The sequence below is a fragment of the Hyperolius riggenbachi genome, chromosome 9 (assembly GCF_040937935.1).
Source record: "Hyperolius riggenbachi isolate aHypRig1 chromosome 9, aHypRig1.pri, whole genome shotgun sequence".
Taxonomy (NCBI): domain Eukaryota; kingdom Metazoa; phylum Chordata; class Amphibia; order Anura; family Hyperoliidae; genus Hyperolius; species Hyperolius riggenbachi.
The window spans coordinates 216,756,545-216,780,553 of NC_090654.1; the positions used below are offsets into that span (position 1 = coordinate 216,756,545).

At 43.1% G+C, this 24,009-nt stretch overlaps 1 long non-coding RNA gene across 3 annotated transcripts in view; it reads right to left on the reverse strand.

Moving 5' to 3' along the window:
- Positions 1-10,766: 10,766 nt before the first annotated feature.
- LOC137531878 (uncharacterized) overlaps positions 10,767-24,009 on the reverse strand; it is a 38,754-nt gene continuing 25,511 nt past the window's right edge. For 2 of the 3 annotated variants that reach the window (XR_011023792.1, XR_011023794.1), the window contains exon 4: positions 10,767-11,320. This is a non-coding gene — a long non-coding RNA (uncharacterized lncRNA). Of the gene's footprint in view, positions 11,321-23,107; positions 23,719-24,009 lie in introns of those variants that run through there. The other variant, XR_011023793.1, reaches the window with a different exon arrangement.

Sequence of the window (24,009 nt, forward strand, 5' to 3'; positions counted from 1 at the left end):
GGCACCTACTTAATCTAACCTACGCTGGGGGGCAGCTACCTAATCTAACCTATACTGGGGGGCAGCTACCTAATCTAACCTACACTGGGGGCACCTACCTAATCTAACCTACGCTGGGGGGCACCTACTTAATCTAACCTACGCTGGGGGGCAGCTACCTAATCTAACCTATACTGGGGGGCAGCTACCTAATCTAACGTATGCTGGGGGGCAGCTACCTAATCTAACCTATACTGGGGGGCAGCTACCTAATCTCACCTACGCTGGGGGGCACCTACCTATCTAACCTATACTGGGGGGAACCTACCTAATCTAACCTACACTGGGGGGCACCTACCTAATCTAACCTACACTGGGGGGCACCTACTTAATCTAACCTACACTGGGGGGCACCTACTTAATCTAACCTACGCTGGGGGGCAGCTACCTAATCTAACCTATACTGGGGAGCAGCTACCAAATCTAACCTATACTGGGGGGCACCTACCTAATCTAACCTATACTGGGGGGCAGCTACCCATCTAACCTATACTGGGGGGAACCTACCTATCTAACCTATGCTGGGGGCAACTATTCTGGCTACCTATATTAGAGGCACCCACCTAGCTAACCTGTACTGGGGCACCTACCTAACTAACTTATACCGGGGGCGCCTGCCTATCTAACCTATACTGGGGGCAACTATACTGGCTACCTATACTGGAGGCACCTACCTGGCTAACCTATAGCGGGGGCAACTATACTGGCTCACCTATGCCTGGCTACCTATACTGGGATACCTATTCTTGGCTACCTATACTGGGGGGACCTATACTAAGTGCAACTAGACCTGGCTAATCTATACTGCGGGCACCCATACCTTGCTCGGGGGGGGCGCAATTTTTACACACTCGCCCTGGGTGCATTTTAGCCTAGAAACTGCACTGGTCATCAACACTGCGGAGAGGATCATTGGGTCACCTCTGCCACCCCTGGACCTCCTACACACCAACCGTTTGCAGGGAAGGGCGTATAAGATACTGAACGACCCCTCACATCCCGGCTGGCGCTACTTCAACCGCCTCCCCTCTGGCAGCCGCCTCAGGACTTGTTTCACCAAAACCACAAGGCACAGGAACTCTTTCTTCCCTCAGGCGGTCCTTCTCTTGAACTCACCCTCCCATATGCGAACCCCTAAGGACATGGTCCAGCCCCTATGCCCCGTTTTAGTGCAATGTTATCCCCACTATGTTTGTATGTATTGATGCTTGCTTGTACTGTCTGTTCTCTACTCTCTTTGTCTCTGCCATGTAACCACAAGCAATTCCAGGTGTGACATGGTCGCACTTGGCGAATAAAGTTTTCTGATTCTGATCATCAGCTGATTCATGTTAAGGCTATCACCTTATCAGATAGAAACAAACGGAAATCGATCAGAAAATCACTCAAAAAAATTGATTTGCAGATCGGACATGCTGGAAATTATCGATCTGGCAGGTAAATCTGCCAAAAAATTGTATGGTGTGGATCCAGCATTAAAGTGTTCATAGTAAACATTTTCCCATTCTATCTCATAGTTCCTGCAGTCGACAATTTTGTCTTCCTGATGGAAGTAGTAGGAAGTAAGGTTTGATATTTTAGAGATAACCTTATATAGTTTAGTAGACATTAACAGTAATTCAAGGTCCCTAGATTATATTTTCAAAGAGATACCACTAAAATGTATATCAAATGCAATGTCTGAGAACATTATATCTAAAAAATATATTGTTAGATAAATGAAAAGTGGATTTAAGAGCATCAAAAGTTTGCAGTTAATCATTTATGCAATTATCTCCCAGAGTCTGAATTCCCTTAGATTCCCATGATACACTATCTGGGATAGATCTAAAATATGATGAATCAGGTTTCACCATGAATTCTATGTAGTATGAGGGACTGCCTAACATATACAGTCAAAGCATATTGCATAGATTTGGTAAGATTGTGCAAGATAGTATTGTTGATGGGTACCTTAAAGAGACTATACAGTCTAAATTTTACATTGTGTGTATCATGTTCTCAAAAAGAGTCTTTTTGACCCCTTGCTACTGCTATTAGGTGATAAACCACTGGGATGGGAATTTCCTCAACATAGGCTGGCCCAACATATTGCTAAGGCAGCAAAATCGCACATAGCAAGGCAGTGGTTGCAACTCACCCTCTTCATCAATATCACCTACACCATTCTGATATTTCATTAGCCAAAGACACATTGGAGGTCTTCACTAAGACGCGACAACCATGGCTATCAGCCTACGCTCTTGTGCTCTATCCCTTTGACTTGCGGCTCAAAACTTGGGGCTCTGTTCACTAAACTTCTCATAAAGGATGTATCACCTTATTGATAAAAATATAATTGCAGCACATTTACAAAGCAAAATAATCACTCGAAGTAAGTTGTTCCTGTACCAATAAACAATCAGAAACGAAAGAAGTTATAATGACTTGCTAGGTCTTTTTCCTTACAACTACCCCCCCCCCCCCCCGACTTCCAGTGCTTAGCCCCGCCCCTTGCCGACGAGTACCATGGTACCACAGAAGCACCATGGAAACCCCCACAGCATGTCTCGGTAAGGGGGCGGGGCTAAATGCCAGAAGCCGGAGCACACAGGGCTCAGGGGGCAAGTTGCATAGAAAAGACCCGGCAAATCATAATTTTTTTTTTTTACGAACACGATACATACAATGTGAATTTTAGGCTATATAGTCTCTTTACCGGGACATCTTCCCAAATGGGGCACAGATAGTAGTGAAAACAGAAGTTGTAACCTTTCCCTACTTTCTCCAAAACTGAATATAAAATAAGGTTTGCTTTGACTTTCTGATGGTTACATCTCTCTCAAAGTTCTGGATGTGGCTAAAAAAACCCACAACCTCCCACCAAGACGTAAATCTCTTCAAATCCATGGATCACCACTGGAAGGGCCCCCTGCAATACCCAATTTATTGAAGTAATGACAATAGATTACTTGCCAAAATTGAACTTGACCTAAACATATTCCCCAAGCAGTCCTGGGAGCCTGTGAGAATGCAGAAAATGGAACTATTTTCATAGGTCTGTCTCTATAATGAGCTCACTCTACGGGAACAGCACTAGACAACCAATCAAAACACACCGTCAGTGGCTAAAAATCTGAGATAAAAAACAGCTGGGACTTTTTTTTTTTTTTTTAAAGCAATTGGGAAACAACTTTGAACTATGTAGACAATGTCCTGTAAGCCCAAACAGATGTGGCTTAATCTTGTTTTTGATCCCTGACTTCAGATTTTTTTCTCCCCTGGGACAGATGCATACGTGTACAAGTGATGACTTTCAGATGCTTATGTAAGGTTTTTTTTCCACTTATGCTGGTCTTGTCACCTTGAAAAATATCCTTAAAGAACCAGTCCACGCAAAAATGATTTGCAATGAGAATGGATATCAAAAGTTTAAAGCAGGATTGGCATGAGTGATCCAAACACCAATATGGACGCCCAAATGTCCCAATATAAATAGTTTAACACATAAACCTTTACGTAAATTCCATGTATAACTTGTAAAATATGAATATGGAGTAAGAGAATGTAGACACATGCATGGCGCATATTGACATGGGGAAAATGGTTTGCGGTAGTCTGGTTTAGGGGTTCCAACGGTAATCCCCATAGACAAACATCCGGGTATTGCTCATTGCAAGCTCGCTACATTTGGTTGCAATCACAAATTTAGGACCCAGGGGGAAACACTAACACTAAAATTGCACACCAGGAACCTTGTCCTTCGGTTTTGGGTTAAGTTGGTGGCTTCAGCTACCTCCTCCATTCAAACACAACTTTACTAAACCTATTTGGTTGGTGACCTGACTCTTGCTGGGTCCCTTATTTCTTACAAATGGAAGAGGCCATATGTTTATGGAGATTCCTGTTATGCCTAATACTAAAAGTTACATTTTTGGCAGATTTCTTGCCAGATCGATTATTTCCAGCATGTCCAATTTAATTTCCGATAGATTTTCCACAGAAGTGAACAGAAAATCGGAAAATTGATTAGAAATCAGATCGGACATGCTGGAAATAATCGATCTAGCAAGAAATTTGCCAGAAAAGCTCATCGTGTGTATTAAGTAGACTAGCACCAAACGTTTTTCCAGACCTACAAGGAAATGTCAGGGCCAGTTCTCTCATGAAGCAAGGTGAAACATTTGCATTAGGAGCAGATATTTCAAAGGCAGCCTTTTTGTAACATGTGTACCATCCTGAGGAGAAACGGAGGGGCTGAGGGTGAGAAGTTTGTCACAGACCCACAGCCAGACATTGGCCTCAATTCACTAAGCTTATCTCCTGTCTTTAACCTGCTGGGCGGTCTGGACGAGCTCAGCTCGTCCAGTACCGCCGGAGCCTGCCGCTCAGGCCCTGCTGGGCCGATTTGGCTCAAATAAAAAGCAGCACACGCAGCCGGCACTTTGCCAGCCGCGTGTGCTGCCTGATCGCCGCCGCTCTGCGGCGATCCGCCGCGAGCAGCGGCGAAAGAGGGCCCCCCTAGCCGCCTGAGCCCAGCGTAGCCGGAACAAAAAGTTCCGGCCAGCGCTAAGGGCTGGATCGGAGGCGGCTGACGTCAGGACGTCGGCTGACGTCGATGACGTCACTCCGCTCGTCGCTATGGCGACGATGTAAGCAAAACAAGGAAGGCCGCTCATTGCGGCCTTCCTTGTTTATTCTGGGCGCCGGAGGCGATCGGAAGATCGCCTCCGGAGCGCCCTCTAGTGGGCTTTCATGCAGCCAACTTTCAGTTGGCTGCATGAAATAGTTTTTTTTTTATTAAAAAAAAACCCTCCCGCAGCCTGCCTGGCGATCTTAATAGAACGCCAGGCAGGTTAATAACATTTCTAGAGTTATCACCATGGTGATGAGGCATGTAGTATTCAGGAAACATTTTACCTCAGGCAAACCTAAAGTTAACTCTTCTGTCTAAGTTAACGCTTCAATCCTTAAAATAACTCCAGAATTCTAAAGTTAAAGACAGACTGTTAATTAACTGTGTGTGAAAATAACTACAGAGGAGATAACTTAACTACAGGGGAGGTAACTTAAGGAATGAAGAGATAAGATAACTCTCACTGTGTGGAGGTAAGTTTTCTCTTGCCCTATTATCTCCAATGGCCTCAATTCACTAAGCTTATCTCCTGTCTTTAATAATGAGTTATCACCATGGTGATAATGCATGTAGTATTCAGGAAACATTTTACCTCAGGCAAACCTAAAGTTAACGCTTCTGTCTTTAAGTTAAGGTGAGATCTCTAAAGTTAACTCTTCAATCCTTAAAATAACTCCAGAACTCTGAAAATAACTACAGAGGAGGTAACTTAACTACAGAGGAGGTAACTTAAGGAATGAAGAGATAAAACAACTCTCTTACTGTGTGGAGGGAAGTTTTCTCTTGCCCTATTATCTCCAGCATGATCTTAGTGAATCGAGTCCAGTGTGCTATTGTGTTGAGCTGCAGCATGTCATGTGAGAACATTAAATGAAGCAGAGTAAATTGTGGAGTGCTGTGCGATCATTCCAAATCAGGGAGGGGGTGGGGGCGCATCCTCACAAGTGCACCACAGCTTCCCTGTTTTCTGTCAGCTTCCTTGCATACACAGAGTGACTAGCTTTCCTTCTCTCTAATTTGCATTGCTAATCACCCTACCCTCTCCCAGTCTGATCAATAATTTGAAGTCTGAGAAGTGGGAGTAGAAAGTCACCCTGAAACACCTGTAGATTAGATAAGCAGGTACCATGGAATTTAGCTGACTGCATTGGTAAGATACTAATCTTAATATATGCATATTTTGCACAATGCTAACAGGGATGGATTCAGATGTAATGGGGTCCTAGGTAAGGTAATAGATTTGGGGCCCCCTTGTGGTCTTTTTTGGTAATCTGAAGTGGAGAGAGGTCAGAGAAGGTAGCCTGTGGGCTCCTTGACACCCATTAGGCCACAGGCAACAGCCCAGGTTGCCTAGTGGATGATCCTGCTCTGCACTAAAATACCTGTTTTATAGGAATATATGGTCAATAGTAAAGTCCTGAAGTGCAATGGTCCTCATGGTCGGGTATTGCAGAAGCCCTTTCCATCCTCACTACTCTCCGCCTTTGTCATATAATGTCCAGAAACATTTTCCACAGGATATTTTTTCCATAAATATACAATAGTTCTCAGAGGCAGAATACTAAAGTGGATCGAATTCCAGAATGTCTCAGTCATAATGGGCTCAGAATTGCCATGAATACTAATGATGTCATCATGCGCACTCAGGTTTCCAGCATCCCAGGGTGAGTGGCCAATGAGGGGATCAGGGGATGTAAAATCTCTTCCTTCCTCCTTTATTCTCATCTGGAAGTGAAAGCTTGTAGCCGCTCTTTCTGCTACATTACAGTCAGATGAAAAACACATGAGGGATGTTTTGGAAAAACACGGCGCTTGTGATGTGGTTCCAGGGCGCTCTTATTTGTTGTAGATTCCCTTGCTGTAAACTCTCAGCACTAACACAACAGAGAGATGTAAGCAAAGCAAAACTAAAGTTAAAGTGAAATGCCACTTTCATTTATAAAATTTCCATATACAGTACTGATGATGCTGCCTAAATCTTTTTGTAACTTAAAGGGATCCAAGTAGCTTTTTTTCTGCAGTTTGTCCTGGTTTCTAATAGCTATAGGAGCTGCAATTTCCCAACTAGCCTTTTATCTGCCCTTATTTATCCAGGAGAAGGTGTAGGTAATCAAGTGTGTGTTTGAAGCATAGTGTACTATCTCCTCACCCCCCGCTGATGAAAGCTTTTTGCTTGCTAATTGCTACTGCTAACTACAGCAGACCTTATTTGCCTGCTCTTTCTGCAGATTGCAGGCAACAGAAGTAGAATAATAAAAAGCCTCTAACAAACATTTAAATGTAAAAAGAAGAGGTAGAATGGATTTTTTTTAGTAATGGTAGCATAGATTTTTAATGTGTTATTGAGATGCACTGGGGGCTAAAAATGCTGCTCGGATCACATAGTTGTAATGAAAAAAAGAGTCTTATATTTATATTTTCAGCTATATAGCTTTAAACATTGCATCAGACTGTCACAGTTGCAGTTTAGAATCCACACTCTGCCTTTTATGCTGTAAAAGAAGCATAACTAATGACCCTTTGAGCTTTCCTGCAGTAAAACCTTACCTCAAGCTGTCTCTCACTGCTTCATGGCTATTTAAGTTTTTATTTGCTCTGACTTTGTCAAGCTGTCCACAAGTTTAGAAAAGCTCTTTTGCATAGATAAAAACTATTTTTTTTAAAGGATACCCGAACTGACATGTGTATGTACAGTGCCTAGCACACAAATGACTATGCTGTGTTCCTTTTTTTCTTTCTCTGCCTGAAAGAGTTAAATATCAGGTATGCAAGTGGCTGACTCAGTCCTGACTCAGACAGGAAGTGACTACAGTATGACCTTCACTGATAAGAAATTCCAACTATAAAATACTTTCCTAGCAGAAAATGGTTCTGAGAGCAAGAAAGAGGTAAAAAAGGGGAATTTCTTATCAGTGAGGGTCACACTGTAGTCACTTCCTGTCTGAGTCAGGACTGAGTCAGCCACTTGCATATCTGATATTTAACTCTTTCAGGCAGAGAAAGAAAAAAAGGAACACAGCATAGTTATTTGTGTGCTAGGCACTGTACATACACATGCCCATCTCATCATGTCACGTCACCTCGGGTATCATTTAAATGTTCCTGTACTGGGAAACAGAATGATAAAATGTCTTAGTAGGGCTAGTATCATATGTGTGTATGAGATATGTTTATCTCATCATGTCACATGTCACTTCAGGTTCACTTGAAAGCCCTAGCTCAGCCTCCCATTTTCCAATGTGTATGATATTACATTTATGTGAATTAGCAATGCACACAGTTTTGAGAAGAAACACTGTGCATATCTGTACTTTTTGCAATAAATATGTTGAAAGTACCTGCCTGACTGGGTTTTGTAACTATTTCCTTTAGACAGGACAGGACACATTTTACTGGACAGTTTGTTGTCCAGACTCCTCCCCATCCCATTCTCACCAATACACAAGGGAGTCAACTCACCTCACCCTGCAAAGCTCACCTCACACAGCCCAGTCTTTTAAATACTATTTTACCATACTCATAACATCTGCAGGGATGTTTTAGTCCAAGTAGGAGAGGGAGGAAAGAAGTAAAAACAATGTGGAAGTGCTTCTTTCTGGTCACCCTTCATAAGGGGTAAAACATATTCTAATAAAATAAAACATGTACCTGGTTTTAAAAGTTTTCATTAAAATCCAGTATTGTAATCCAAATTTGATTTCCAAATATTTTTGATTTAATCATAAGTGTTAATACGTTTTGAGTCTTGGGCAATTAATTCAAATAAGCCCTGGTAAGAAATAGAGGGGATGATGTGTAATTGGGTGGTCTCGGAGGACCCCCAGGGAGCTGGGTGGAGGCTATGCTGTAGAAGCATGAAAAACCATTGTGCCCGCCAAACCTCACAAAAGCTAAAAACGGCCATGGGCCGGAGCCGAACCCTGCTGTAGGGTACAAGAATCAGGACATTTCTGCAGTCAGACTCTCGATGACAAGTAAGGGCTGGTCCACACTTGTCTAGTTCCAAATCGGATAAGTGTCAAACAGATCAGTTTTTCTGGAAAAAAAAAAAAGGATCTGAGTGCTGGGAACAGATATCAAATTCAAAATTAAAAAAAAATAATTCTGGTAGCTACTCGTAAAAGTTTAACCATTTTAGCCTTTTGGACGTGACGGTCACGTCAAAAAGGCTGATGCTGCGCGCTCCCGCGTTAGCCCGGGAGATCAATGAATGTGAACATAGTTAGTCCCTGGTAGAGAAGACCGACAGCTTCTTATCAGAAGCTGCGGTCTTTCTGAACCAAAAAGAAAAACAATCACAGTGCTCTCTTACAGGATGGGAATTAAAAAAAAAATGACTGTGGTTAAGAAAGTCAAAGCCATGGCATGGTACAAAATGACGTATCTGAACAGGAATTGTCCCCAGAAATTTGAATTGGAAATTGAAACATTTTACCTAAAAAAAATAATAATTACAATAAAAAAAAAAAAACCAAAACCCAAAACATAAATAGTTACGTAAGGGTCTGAACTTTTTTAATATGCAGGTCAAGGGGGTATATTGCTAATATTTTTTTAAATTATAAGTTTGTAAATAGTGATGGATGCAAAACTAAAAAATGCACCTTTATTTCCAAATAAAATATTGGCGCCATACTTTGTGATAGGGACATAATTTAAATGGTGTAATAACCAGGACAAATAAAATATGTGGGTTTTAATTATGGTAGCATGTATTATTTTAAAGTTATAATGGCCGAAAACTGAAAAATAATGAATTTTTTTCCATTTATTTCTTAATATTCCTGTTAAAATGCATTTAAAAAAAAATAATTCTTAGCAAAATGTACTACTCAAAGAAAGCCTAATTGGTGGGGGAAAAAAACAAGATATAGCTCAATTCATTGTGAGAATTAGTGATAAAGTTATTGGCGAATGAATGGGAGGTGAAAATTGCTCGGATGCATAAGGTGAAAAAAGAGTAAAGCCTGAAGTGGTTAAAGGTAGATTTAAATCTTTAAATACTAAATAATGGGATTGGAGGAAAGTTTTATTTAGGAGAAATACTATAGATACAATTGTTCGCCTTATCAGTTTATTTTACTTCCATTCAGCTGTTTCTAACTACTGGGCTAGCATTAGTGCACTTAACGTTCTCTGGCTCTACAGTGTGGGGCTTGAGGATGAAGCACAGCAAGGTGCCCCATTATGAAGAACCACACCAGGACTCTTGTTCTAAAATCAGAATAAGCTGTACTAGAGAGATCTTGCAACCACCCATCAGTGGTTTATGGTTGACCAAACTCACCACATAAAATAGTCTTTTTGCTTGAAGTTCTAGAACTAACAGCTTGCAGGATACTGACTATCTAATCGGACTTGGATTTAAAAAGGAAACGATTGAAAATAGATGGAAAAATAGAGGTCTGGGCTGAGAATTCCACCCTAAATCCTCACTCTGCGGAACTAAAGCTTTTATTTGTAATGTTGGACAAGGCCTCTCATCCTGGGGTAACCACATCAAGGCCTGATCCTCGCAGTCATTCAAATGTACACACATCACATAATTGGATGGGAGCTGTACAGTATCAAACGCACGAAGCGGAGGGATGTTGATGCTACTAGCACACTGTGAAACCAGAAAAAAAAGCCCTGGAATGGAGTGGTCCATCCAAACATCTGTATCTTAAAAGCCATAAACTAAACACAGGCTTCTCCTTTGTGAAAACACTGGAGGAGAGAGATTTAGTCATGAACAGAAGCAGTCACACATCTGTGGGTGTCCCATGTGTGATGTGCCATGCGAGAGCATGCACTGTCAAGGTCTGATAAACGGACTCACTTGTTGTCCAGTGCTGTGAAGCCCCAGTTATGGGAAAACAAAAGCTATCATACGCATAGGATAGGAACCACCATTTTTAGGATGATCTAATTTCTAGATAAGTCTTGGATCTTAAAGGCACTTTTCAAATCAAGAATAATAATACATTTTTTTGGGAAATTAACAGTTTAGAATCTACACTCTGCCTTTTATGCTGTAAAAGAAGCAGAACTACTCACTGCTTCTTGGCTATTTAAAGCGTACTTGAACTTAGAACTTCCACCCTCCTCTAAAAGATAATCAACAGCATAATAACCTTTAAAAGGAAAAACATTTATTTGTCACAGCTGATGCATATCCTACAATAAACATGCAGTGTGTATTTCCTGCTTTAATGCAAGCAGACACAGGGTTAACATCCTGTGTTTACCAATTTACCGAGGCAGCCAGTGGAAACAGCTGAGAGATCTAATTACATTCATGATTAGTTACAGATGAGGGGGCTAATCTCTAAATACATACAGTTGTTTCTGTCCTGTACAGGAGTTCAGGTCTACTTTTAAAGCAGGAGGATAAGCCATACTATGCCAGGAAAAAAAAAACCCAGATATATAGGTAGATAAATACTTGATCTACTTACATAACATATGTATTTTACTGTCCACGTTTTGATTTCAGTGAATTTTACATAGTAAGTGAAGAGATTTCTGCTCCTAGTGGGGGCCATGTCTTTTGCCCACAGTTTGAGGCTAAATCCTGATGTCATTCTTCCCCTAACTTTGTTTTCTTTTCTTCTCCAATCGCTGAGTCACCTCTGCCTTACTTGTAAACACAAGTGAGCAGTGGATCAGGTTTCAGCTTGTCACCTAGGCAGGGAAATAAAGGGAAGAGGAGGAATATATTATAGATAAAAAGAACCACTGTACAGCGCTGCGTAATATGTTGGCGCTATATAAATACTAAATAATAATAATAATAATAATAATAACCCTCAGCATGCAACTGTTTAGCAATGGTTATTAAAGGGCATTGCTCCTAAAATATGTGATAACTCCAAACCATAACAGCAGAAAAAGTTTTGAATGCAGGATTTAGCATCTTTATCACTTAACCCTCCTGGCGGACTATTAAAAACCGCCAGGGGGCAGTTCAGCAGTTTTTTTTAAGTTTTTTTTTTTTTTTTAAATCATGTAGCGAGCCTAGAGCTCGTTACATGATAGCCGCTGTGCAGCGGCACCCCCCCCCCCCCACTTCGATCGCCTCCGGAGATCTCCGATCAGGAAATCCTGTTCAAAGAACGGGATTTCCTGGAGGGCTTCCCCCGTCGCCATGGCGACAGGCGGGATGACGTCGTGACATCATTGGGAGTCCCAATCCACCCCTCAGCGCTGCCTGGCACTGATTGGCCAGGCAGCGCACGTGGTCCGGGGGGGCGGCACGGCGCGCGGTGGGTAATCGGCGCAGATCGGCGGCGATCAGAGTGCACACGCAGCTAGCAAAGTGCGTGTTGCAAAAAAAAAATTATGCAAATCGGCCCAGCAGGGCCTGAGAAAGCCTCCTGCGCGGCTTACCCTGAACTACGTTCGGGGTTACCCCCAGAATGGTTAATACACTCAGACCAGTTGCTGTTGAAATTTGATTTTTATGGTGACAATCCCGCTTTAAGCTTTTATTTGCTCTGACTTTTTTTTTTTTTTTTGTGGTCAACTGCAGGTACAGCATAGCTGTTATTGCCAGACCAAAACATCTCACCTCCTTTATATTGAGGAAATTGGTGGTTTCGATATGGTGATATGGCAACGGGGCATGCCAACATTTGAGGAACATGGGAGTTCTTGGGATGTGGCGTGGGGATACAGAGTTGGGGTGGGTATGGGCAGTATTGCTTAGTTGTGGAAGGGGGGGGGGGGGGGGGGGGAGAGAGAGAATTAGTTATATCTACATTAACCTTTTAAGTCGCAGACATGAAAATAAAATTTAGGCCACCGATAGAAGCCGATAATTATTGAACATCACTGTATTGTCGTCACATACGAGTATGATTCTAGTTTGCACAGCGGAACCAGAGCCGGATTTACCATAAGGCACTGTAGACATGTGCCTACAGGCGTATGATGATGGAAAGGCAGCTCACTTCCCTCCCCTAGTGCAGTGTTTCTCAACATTTTATTGTTATGCACCCCTTTTAAAACCCAGTACTCACCAAGTACCCCCTAGCATAGTAAACATTATTACAAGTGCCCCTTGACAAATATATAATCATAATACATAAATGGTTCTAAACAATTTCCAAGCATTTACTATTGCTTTTAATTAGATAAAACACTACTAATTTGGTGTTTTTAAATAGGATTTATCATTTTCTGAAACTAAATTTGTTATTCTTGGTCAAGTATATCAAGCCCGAGTACCCCCTGGAATCATCAGAAGTACCCCCTGGGGTACGCATACCACACGTTGAGAACCTAGGCCCTAGGTGCAGGCATGGGCAAACTTGGCTCTCCAGCTGTTGAGGAACTACAAGTCCCACAATGCATTGCAGGAGTCTGAGAGCCACAGTCATGACTCATAAAGACAAATGCATTGTGGGATTTGTAGTTCCTTAACAGCTGGAGGGCAAAGTTTGCCCATGCCTGCCCTAGTGCCTCCCTCTCTTCTTCCCTATGCAGAGTCCTGATGAGAGTGTAAATGAGAGGTCTCCCCGATATCAGAATTCCACTGATGAAATCTCCCTTCAATCGCGGGCACCTCTAGCTACTTAATACTGAGGGAACCTCTGGCTACCTAATATTAAAAGGCACCTGTAGATACCTATGATGGGCAAGGGAAGTAAAGGAGAAGTGACAGCTGGAGCAGCCAGCACACGTGTGGTGCGGTTCAACAGGGGGTTTGTAGGTTCATGGAAGTCTAGGGTGCCAGGACATCTGTGCCTATAAGTTCCTGTGATGTAAATCCGGGCCTGAGTGGAACACAACCATTTAGTGATGCTATATATAAAGAGAGAGATTGAGAGCCCTCTCTGGTGTAGTATTTTAGGACCAAGAGAGGTGTTGAACAAAGTGAACAAGGGAGGTGTTGAACAAAGTGAACAAGGGAGGTGTTGACTGAGGGGCCACACTTGTTACGAGTTAAAAAGCAGCTGTTCTTGTTTTTACTGCCTATGACTCACGAAAACACGTCACAATTTTGGAGCATGTATTAAAATATTTTTTATGACAGTATCTTGCTGGCTCTTCTATAGGGAGGTATGTTTTGCTCCCCTCGTTTTTATCAATTTAATACATTTTATTCCGATTGGCACCTCCGTTTTACCCATATGCATTTAGTGATGCTAAGCATGGCAATTGCTCTTCCTGGACCCCACTAAATCAGGTCCTCTAAGCTAAATTCATTTTACAGGTGCAGGGAAACCTGAGGCTGGAAATTCTTCCAGCTTTTTCTGTGGTTACCCATGGTTGATGAACTCTGTAAGCCATGTCATTTCAGGTGTGTTCCAGCTATAGATCATCAGATGCTTCAGAGCCACAGCACTCCTGACTCTTACACACCAGAGACAAAGCGCCATGTAAGCTGTGCTGACACACACCTCCATCAATCCCCCACAGGCTCAGACATCTGTCTGACAATAGTAAGCACTGAGCTCGTTTTTATGCACTGGGCCGGATGGAGCGATTGATTATCCATGTGAAGATACCCACCTGTAGCACAGACTATGGCTGGTCACAGTTCTTGCTCTGAAAACACTGCTAAGTAAACAGGAGTTTGCAGGTGGATGGAGGAATGCCCTATAAATGACTGTCATGGGGGGCCCATTACTCTAACTCAGCACGACAGCTTGACAGGCTGCTAGGAATTCTGTGAATAAAGTTTTGCATAATTGTTGAAAAGGAGACAGAAGTTAGTCATATGGTTTGAGAGATGGCAATACACAGCACAAAGGATTACTGCCTCTGAATTTAAAGCCTTGAAGTGGCCACCTACTGGGAAATGAGTGGTACATCTAGTAAACTTAATATCTTCTTTATCACCTTACACCAGTAGATATTAGTCTAGACTGCATAGTGAGGACTTAATTTGAACAAATCCAGTGGCGTAGCTAGAGACAATGGGGCTACATAGCAACATTTTCATGGGGCCCTCAAAACTAGGCACTCTTGAGCAATGCCAACTGCCTTTACCCTATGGATATGAGTTGACTGGGCAGTTTACATTCCCATGCAGTGTTCACGGTGTATAGCCCTTGGGCTAAGAGACAAAGTCAGAGTGTGGAGAAACAAAAGAAAGTTAATAGTGAACCCATCAAGTACCACCTGGGATGGGACCCCTCCTTTCCAGGGAAACATAGCAGTTGCTATGGCTATTGCTTCGCCCCTGATCAAATCTGTTAGAAATGGAGGCTGCAAACAATGCCCAATTGATCGATTTTTGTTCAAAATGTACTGATTCACGTCAATCACGTTGGATGGAAGATTTTGCATAGTTCGATTATGGGATGAGCGGCGTGGTGTAGTGTACACAGCCGAGTCTTACCTGTCGCCGGCCATGCTTCCCATACCTTCTTTCCACTGATGGGTGCTTCTCTCTGGGGGACATTTATCAAGAGTGTCTGAGACAAAATATTGGTAGGTTTTTAGAAATCCATGCAGAACTGACATCTTAAGAAATCACTAGATAGTGCAGATTCCTTCTAACTGTTGTTAAATAGGAGGATGTAGGAAGGTCTCTCAACAGTGTGTGAGGGAAATTTGATGTATTGATACCAGCAGGCTCTGTGTGAGGAATTCAGCACTTCACAAATCATGTCTAGCCTGCACTGCTGCACTATCTGTAGAACTGCTATTAAGCACTTCTTAATCTGCAGCAGTTTAGGAATGGATCTGCACTTTTCTTACCTGTAGTGCAGTTCTAGAAATTCATGCTAAACTGCCACAATTATGTAGGATTTAAGAAGTTTCTTATCATGCAGAACTGTCCCTCTGCTGGTTAGAACTGTTTAAGAGGAAAAAAAACTGTTGGTAATGCTTTGATAAATCTGGCCCTTGGTCTCTTCCGAGGTGCTTGTGTCACATGATAAATGCTAGAGGCCAAACACTAGAGGCCTATAATGGTCAAGTAAGGGTATGTGCCAGGGTACCTCTAGTGTTCCACCCCTAGTAATTGTCACAGAACACAGGCAATCTGAGAGAGAAGAGACAGGGAGGAGCACCCACTAGTGGAAAGAAGACATGGGAAGTGTGCCAGCGACAAGTGAGGGTAAGCTCCGCTGCATTCATTCTGCACGGCCCAGGGGGATGGAGACATAGGGAAATTTATGGCCTCATGCTGAAATCTACTGACAATCTGTGCACAGTGTGTGGAGGAATTTGATCATATAGGTCCCTCCCTGATCATATTATGATCTGTGAGGGTGTTGGCCACATTGACCAGTGTATTTAAGCCTGGTACACACATCCAATTTTGAATACCATAAACAGATTATACAGGTAAGCTACATGTACGCAGTAAAATTGGTCAGTGATTGGCTAATGAAAATTGGATGTGTGTTCCAAGTTTTAGGCTGCGTATGGCGGAAGCAAAACTGCATCAGCTAGCACCGATGTTAAAAGATTATTTTGGTTGGATGGACATTTTTAGCCAACAATCTCTAGTTCTTCACAGAGTTAAAGCTAGGCACATGAGTATTACATTTTCTGGCCAAGAACTTTGATCAAATCTGCTACGTCTCAATTGCCCCTAATTCATCCAATCAACTCACATCCAATCAATTTTGGGCAGTTTATCACAAAAGTGTGATCGGACAAGTTGAACAATCTTTACGCAAGCTTGATGAATAACTAATTAAATCGAGACTGGTGAGGGATCAATTTGCTTGACAAACAGGCTGTGATTGCCCTGTCAATAAAAAGTTCAGTATAGGCACCACTCTAGTCCACAATATGCTTGCACTGTTGCAGCAGATACTGTTGTTGCACACTCTGATATTTCGACAGAAAAAGCATCCACCACACCCAATCAGGCAACACTCACCAGTAACATAGGCCACAAGGGATTCTAATAGCACATTGGGGGTATTTCCAGGTCAACCCCAATCATAACTGATCAGGCCAATCCAATCCAGAGTCTCTTGATCTTACATCAGTGTCCCAAACATGGCCAATTCAATTGTACATCAACAGCATGATGTCTTGCTTCAACTCAAATGCAGACGATTCTCATATACCTCAGACTGAAAACCTCTCATAGCATGATACTGCAACCCCTCGCCACATTTGGGATCCGCCCAATAAGTTTGGTCATAAATGGCTCATCAGGGATGGACCAGGCATGTGCACCATTGAGAATCATTGGTTAGAGCACGTGGTTGGTTGGAGGCTGAGTGCGTGCCAGTAGTTAATCCAAAGCAAGGACACTTAAACAATAGGCAGAGCCAGCCATGGCCACCTTACTGGGGAGAGCTCATACAAAAACTCTACACTTGGTTTTTATGTTTTTCATGTGAGCTTAATATACTTTTATATGTACAGTGCTGCCCATAATTATTTATACCCCTGGCAAATTTTGACTTAGTTACTTTTATTCAACCAGCAAGTAATTTTTTGACAGGAAATGACATAGGTGTCTCCCAAAAGATAATAAGACAATGTACAAGAGGCATTATTGTGAAAACAAACAAATAAACAAAAACATTTCTCAGCTTTTATTTACATTTGAGCAAAAAGTGTCCAGTCCAAAATTATTAATACCTTTCACAAACTGTCACAGTCTGTGGGAAAATCCAAAGTTCTATCCATTCCAAATAGCCCAAGTTGTTCTAAAGCATCCAAATTACCCTGATTAATTGGGAACAGCTGCTTTAATCAACTCAACATGTGGAAAACAGCAGCTCTCTGCACTTGGTTTGTGGACAGTCATGGCTAAAGGTGCGTACACACATGCGACTATAGTCGTTTGAAACGATCGTTTCAAACGACGATCGTTTTAAAAAAAAGCAACCAACCATCATTAAGTCTAACGACGGACGAGCTAGATCGTTAAAAACGAACAATCTTGGCGGATTTTTACCAACGATGATCGTTTGCAAAAGTAGTACATCGTTGGAAACGGTCGTTCGTACTAGGCTTGACATGCGCATTTCGCTATTTCTCCATGAAACTTCTCATTTTTATGCGCAAGTGCAATAGTTGCTTTATGTGATGTAACGTTTGTTCTAACGATCAGATCTTTACACACATTTAAAAACTAACTTTACTTAGGTCGTTCTTTCATCAATTAAAAGTTCGTTCGTCGTTCTCAACGAACGATCGTTGTCGCATGTGTGTACGTAGCATAAGACAAAGGAGCTCAGTGAGGACCTGCGGCTGCGCATTGCGGCTGCTCACAAGTCACAAGTCAGGAAAGGACTACAAGGCCATTTCTAAATGCTTTCAAGTTCCAGTGGCTACAGTGCAAAGTATTATTAAAAAATACAAGATGTTCCGCACTGTGGAAAATCTCAGAGGATGTGGTCGCAAGCCAAAAATGACACCTGCGCTGGAGAGAGGTGAAAAAAGAATCCAGCGATCACCACCAAGGCCATCCTGGTGAATCTGGGCTTTGCTGGTGACAATTTCTCAAGGCAGACAATCCCACAGACACTGCACACCAGTGTCGGACAGGGAGCTGGAAAAACTGAGGAAATCCAGTTGCTGGCCAAGCAGCAGTAATCAGGTGTTGCTGCTCACAGTGAAGACTTGCTGCAGGTTTCTATTAAGAGTGATAACACAGGGTTACTGATGCTTGGCCAGCAGGTAGATTTCCTCAGTTTTTCCACCTCCCAGTTCGACACTGCTGCACACTGCTGGGTTCCACGGATGCAGACCAAGAAGGACGTCACTTCTTCAGATAAGGCACACAAAAGCTCGCTTGGCCTTTCCAAATGCTCATCTGGACAAAGAAGAAGACTTCTGGTCCTGTGTTATGGTCAGATGAAGCAAAAATTAAATTGTTTGGTCACAATGATGTTTCCTTCATTTGGTGTCAAAAAGAAGAAGCCTTCAACTCAAATAACGTCTTCCCCACTGTCAATCATGGTGGTGGAAACCTAATACTTTGGGGGTGTTTTTCAGCCAACGGACCAGGGAACCTAATCACAGTAAATGGCACCATGAAAAAGGACAATACATGAGGATTCTCAATGACAACACTAGGCAGTCTGCAGAGAAACTTGGCTTTGACCACCAGTGGGTATTCCAGCATGAGGTGAGTCCTGACTTGAATCCAATTGAGAATCTGTGGAGGGAGCTAAAGATCAGGGTGATGGCAATAACACCCTCCAACCTGAAAGATTTGGAACTCATTGCTAAAGATGAATGGGCAAAAATTCCCATGGAGACATGCAAAAAGCTGCTCTGCAATTATAGGAAGCATTTGATTGCTTTAATAGCCAATAAAGTCTTTTTTTATTGATTATTGAGAAGGGTATGAATAATTTTGGACTAGACACTTTTTGCTCAAATAAAAATAAAAGCTGAGGAATGTTTTGTCCACAATAATGCCTCTTGTACATCGTCTTATTATCTTTTGGGAGACACCTTTGTCATTTCCCGTCAAAAAATTACTTGCTGGTTGAATAAAAGTAACTTTAAAGGGATACTGTAGGGGGGTCAGGGGAAAATGAGTTGAACTTACCCGGGGCTTCTAACGGTCCCCCGCAGACATCCTGTGTTGGCGCAGCCACTCACCGATGCTCCGGCCCCGCCTCCGGTTCACTTCTGGAATTCCAGACTTTAAAGTCTGAAAACCACTGCGCCTGCGTTGCCGTGTCCTCGATCCCGCTGATGTCACCAAGAGCGCACAGCGCAGGCCCAGTATGGTCTGTGTCTGCGCAGTACACTCCTGGTGACATCAGCTGGAGTGAGGACATGGCAGCGCAGGCGCAGTGGTTTTCTGACTTTAAAGTCAAAAATTCCAGAAGTGAACTGGAGGCGGGGCCGGAGCATCGGTGAGTGGCTGCGCCAACACAGGATGTCTGCGGGGGACCATTAGAAGCCCCGGGTAAGTTCAACTCATTTTCCCCCGACCCCCCTACAGTATCCCTTTAAGTCAAAATTTGCCAGGGGTATGAATAATTATGGGCAGCACTGTATTAAAAAGTTGCAGTATCACGCTATCAAAGGTTTTTAATTTGAGGAACATGAAAATTATTTGCATATGAGTTGAAGTAGGATATTGTGGTGTTGATGTGCAAAATTGGTTCTGTATGGGACATTGAGTTAAGATCAAGAGATTCTGGATTGGATTGGCCTCATCGGTTATGGCCGGGGTGACCTGGGAATATCCCCAACCCACTATTAGACCCTAGTGGTCTATGTATCTGGTGAGTGTCGCTTGATTGGGTGTGGTGAAGGCTTTTTCTGTTGAAATACCAGCGTGCGCTACAACAGTACCTGCTGGAACAGTGCAAGCTTATTCTGGACTTTTGTGGCACCTATACTGAGAACTGCATAACAACAGGAGGTGCACCTATACATATAATTGTATTTCGTTTTTAGCAAAAGCCAATGCACATCATTTGGAGGACTATTGTATTGTGATCGACCCGTGTATGTCTAGCTTCAGTATCACATTGTTGAATATTGTGCAGAAATGCTCTTAACATATTAGCTCACATGTCCATGAAACTGGAGAGAGAAAAACAAACCTCTCACGGGCGCAGCTCAAATGCTGAACAGTGACTGTTGCCAGCCTGTCATATTCAGGAATCTATTACAACCATCCTGAGGAATTTTGTGATGAGAACACAAATTCGTCTTTGCGTTTTAATATCTTCATGTCATTTGTTTCCATAGTAAATACACACCTAGCCGCTTACTCTGCTCCTTGAATGAACTTTGCCTGACCGCCTCCCGCATTACCCAGTCCCATGCACGCCTCCAGGACTTCTCAAGAGCTGCTCCAATACTAATGAACTTCCTACCTCCACCCATTAGGGCAGCCCCCTCCAACATTTTCAAGAAGGCCCTCAAAACTCACCTTTTCACTCTTGCCTACCACCCCTCACAAGTGCTCTAAACCCGCAGCTAAACTCTGGTCCCCTACCTTTCGTGTCCCTACCTCTCCCTCTAAATTGTAAGCCTTTGGGCAGCGTCCCCCTCCTTTTGTGTCCTACCTGATCATGCACCTCCATTAATGTGCACCCATGCTATGCATTTGAGTGAGCCTAACTTGCCTAATCTTCATGCTCCCATCCAGTGACTGACTAAGCATTACCTTGTACTCATACTGTGCTGTGTGATATTCCTGTATTGTCATATTGCTGTATGTCACCCCTAAATATTGTATGTAACCTAAACTAATGTCCAGCGCTGCGTAATATGTTGGCGCTTTATAAATACAACAAATAAATAATAAAATAAATAAATACATTGCTTTTAGAGTCTCTTAAGATTCCTCAAAGCGATAAAAGCTTTAGAAATGAACACAAACAAAAACAGATTAGCAGCATAAGAGAAGGGAGAAAAATGTGTCTTGTCATACAGTGCCATCTAGTGCTGAAAACTCTTAGTACTGAACAAAGATAACACACAAGAGACTTGCAACACAAGAGAAATACACAAGCCAAAGCTGAAGATACATTACACTGTTAAAGGACAACTGTAGTAAAATATGCAAAAAATAAACATATAATACAGTAATGATGGCTTTGTTAGAGTACCGGTTACATTGAAAATTGAACATTAAATAATTAAAACTGTTTAAATTTAAGTGCAACACAAATCATTTTATAAACAACTTGTGGTTTAGTTCACTCTGGCCATGAGAGAGCCATTATCCATTTCTTTCAGGTTAGAAGAGATTCCCCAGTTAAACATCCAATTTGTTGTTGGATCATACTAATGAAAACTTCGACTCCCACGGTAGCTATAGCGTAACCGATGCCTCTTGCTTCAAGCTACACTGCACCTACGACAGCGCAGCAGCTGAGGATCCCCATCGTGATTCAGAGTGGCAGAACAGCGGAGGGACTCCACTTTACTGAAGCCGATGACTTGCACTGTAGCAGCACATGTATAGTACACTTAAAGAGACTCTGTAACAAAATTTTCAGCCTTATTTCTTCTATCCTATAAGTTCCTATACCTGTTCTAATGTGGTCTGGATTACTACAGCTTTTTCTGGGTGCATGGTCTCTGTAATATATCTAATCTTCTTTTCTTTGTCAAGCTTTGTCGGCCCAGGGAGGAATGTGCTGCCTCTGCTGTGATAGGGACAAGTTATGCACGCCCCCTCCAGGCTCTGTGTGTGTGCTTTGTTTAATAGTCACAGACAGCATCTCTGCTCACAGCCAGCATGTCGGCAGGCTCAGAAGCTGTGACCCTGTTGAGTGCAGAGGATCAGTGCAGAGCTCAGAGAAGCATCTAATGCAACACTGGGAGTAACATTCCAGCAGTCAATTCACATTTGAGAGAAGCCTCTGCAAACAGGCACCTGCTCTGATGATGTATTTCCTGTTTGGCAGCCATCTTCATTGTTTACAAAACCAATTAATAAAACAGTGATTTTATCACCAAGGACACAGCGGGGAGCAGTGAAAATGTCACAGAGGGGGCTAGGAGAAGACAACTAACAGGCTGGTACGGTTATTTATGCAAGATTTTCACAGTACAGATTCTCTTTAAAGAGAGACTGAAGCGAGTATAAAACTCGCTTCAGCTTATATTCAGCAGGGGCATGTGTGCCCCTGCTAAAACGCCGCTATCCCGCGGCTGAACGGGGGTCCCTTACCCCCCAAATCCCCTCGTCTACTTACGGGGATCTCTTCCTGTTTGAGGCAGGGCTAATGCACGCAGCTTGTGTTCTTTTGCGCTGTCACTCAGAGTATACAGGATACAGACCCCTCCGTAGTAAGGATAGTGAATACACGGCTCAGCTCCTTGGGTTTGGGTAATGCAAGATACTAAAAGAAAGAGGAGCGCTCCATAGTGTATTACCATAAGAATTGCTTTAATTTGCAAGGATTAAAATTGTACTTACAAGATGTACAAAAGGTATGCACATGTAAGCGGGCAGGTCATCCGCTGTATCCCCTTGTGCGGACAGATCGTACGCTTCTGTGGCCAGCAGTGTGCGCTCAGGTAGAACCGATGCTCGTCTCGCTAGGGGGTGGGCGGAGCCTAGACCTGGCGTGCCTATAACGTCATTACGTGTTTCGGCGCTATGCGCCTTCCTCAGATCTAGGCTCCGCCCACTCCCTAGCAAGGCGAGCAACGGTTCTACCGGAGCACGCACTGCTGGCCACAGAAGCGTACGATTTGTCCGCACAAGGGGCTACAGCAGATGACCTGCCCGCTTACATGCGCATACCTTTTGTACATCTTGTAAGTACAATTTTAATCCTTGCGAATTAAAGCAATTCTTATGGTAATACACTATGGAGCGCTCCTCTTTCTTTTAGTCTAATGCATTCAGCCCTGCCTCACACGCGTCTATCAGCGCGTATCTCCGCCTCTCCCCCGTCCCCGTTAGCCCTGCCTCAAGAGCAGCAAAATCTACGACCAAGTTGGTCGCAGATTTTGCAAGGGGGGATTTGGGGGGTAAGGGACCCCCGTTCAGCCGCAGGATAGCGGCATTTTAGCAGGGGCACACATGCCCCTGCTGAATATAAGCTCTGAAGCGAGATTTATTCTCGCTTCAGAGTCTCTTTAAAGTGTTAGATAGGCTGGAGAGAAAAAAATTATACATACCTGGGGCTACCCTCCAGGCGTGTCACTCCCTTGCTATCTTCCTGTGCCATCTGGATCCTATGTAATTCGCCCCAAACAGTCCACCAGTCGGTAGCAGTCCATTAGTACTGCGCAGGTACAGAACGCTCCCGGCAACACGAGCACGATGGGGGTGCGTGCGGGGCTAGGGGGCTAGGCCACACATGCGCAGTAAAAAGTCCAGACCGTAGGACTTTTTGGTGCAAATTGCGGAGGATCCAGATGGCACAGGAGAACGGGAGTGACCAGCCTGGAGGGGCTCTCCAGCCCATCTCATGTTCCCTTTAATCAGCTTTAGTAATGTTGAGTCTTTCTGTGGCTGAAGGCTGAGGTCCTTCAGGCTCCCTCATGATCCTGGTCACCCATGGAGAGTCCCCTAAGTGGCTGCAGCTCTGGCTCTGTAAGTCCACCCAGAGAAAAGCGCGATACACTGTAAATGTTGTGTGTCTTGTTTTGTCTAGGATGAACTAGGAGGATGAACAGTGTGGAGAGTCAGCCTCTTGCTCTTGATTGTGGCCTCCATCCTTTGGAAACCAAAGAAAAAAAGTTTTAATATTGCACAGGACTTTTGAGAAGAACTTTTGCGCTGCCGATATAACTAATTCTTTGTATTTCTTGCACAGAATAGAATCCGTAAGTTCTTCAATGAAAAATGGCTATTACAAAGTCACACTGACTAATAAAGCATATCATGTTGCATTCCATGGTTCAACAGTTATATGCTTGTTTGATATACATCAAATGTAGATGACGAAGTGCTGCCAGATGACTGTTCATCTGCAATGTGTGAAGGGTACCATTTTTTATCTGCATAC